Below are 1,091 nucleotides of genomic sequence, written 5' to 3' on the forward strand. Positions count from 1 at the left end.
CAGAAACAAGAGAAGTTTGAAATCATTTAAGTATCTGAAGAGTCCTGAGTTCTTGTTACCTCACCCTGTTTGTTTACCTGGAGTTTACCTGGAGAATCAAGCTATTGATTTTTTTTTATTTATAACCTCAACATATATAACACATACTAACATCCATTATACTTCACTCCAGTTTAAAAAAGATGCAGTATACTGTACAAAATGATGTAGCCAGATGCCTACAGTCTTTCTGAGTCAGATATATGCTGGGTGGTTTGAATGGTTATTTAATGGGGTTGAAAGCCTATCGACGACACCAGGGTCATTAAAACTGCATACAATATTTTCACTACCAGTCAAGAATACTTTGATTCCTGAAACTGGGATTAAGGTAGCTTCTCAGAGACACATGACGAGCTTTCTCATAGAACAGTAGCACTAATGCCTCAAAGTTTTCTGTGGTATTTTATAGGTGAAATTGCTGACCTAGAAAATGTACAGAGAACCTTCACGACACACATAACTGCGATAAAACACCTCAACCTGTACTCCCTACAACGCAGGAGGGAGAGATACATGATTATGTACACTTGGAAAATCCTAGAGGGATTAGTTCCAAACTTGCACACGAAAATCACTCCCTATGAATCGGCAGACGATGCAACATCCACCAGTGAAAAGCAGGGACGCCACTAGCACGATAAGAGACAACACAGTAAGTGTCAGGGGCCCAAGACTGTTCAACTGCCTCCCAGCATGCATAAGGGGGATTACCAATAGACCCCTGACTGTCTTCAAGAAGGCGCTGGACAAGCACTTAAAGTTAGTACCTGGCTAATCTTGCTGTGGTTCGTACGTCAGTTTGCGTGCGGCCAGCAGTAACAGCCTGGTTGATCAGGCCCTGATCCACCATGAGGCCTGGTCACAGACGGAGCCGCGGGGGCGTTGACCCCTGAAACCCTCTCCAGGTATACGTAAGCAAACCAACCATACCCCCGGCCGGGATTGAACCCGCGGTCATAGAGTCTCAAGACTCTATGACCGCGGGTTCAATCCCGGCCGGGGGTATGGTTTGTTTGCAATCGTGTCATTACGATTTCTTGAGTCATACG

The sequence above is a fragment of the Cherax quadricarinatus genome, chromosome 43 (assembly GCF_038502225.1).
Source record: "Cherax quadricarinatus isolate ZL_2023a chromosome 43, ASM3850222v1, whole genome shotgun sequence".
NCBI classification, from domain to species: Eukaryota; Metazoa; Arthropoda; class Malacostraca; order Decapoda; family Parastacidae; genus Cherax; species Cherax quadricarinatus.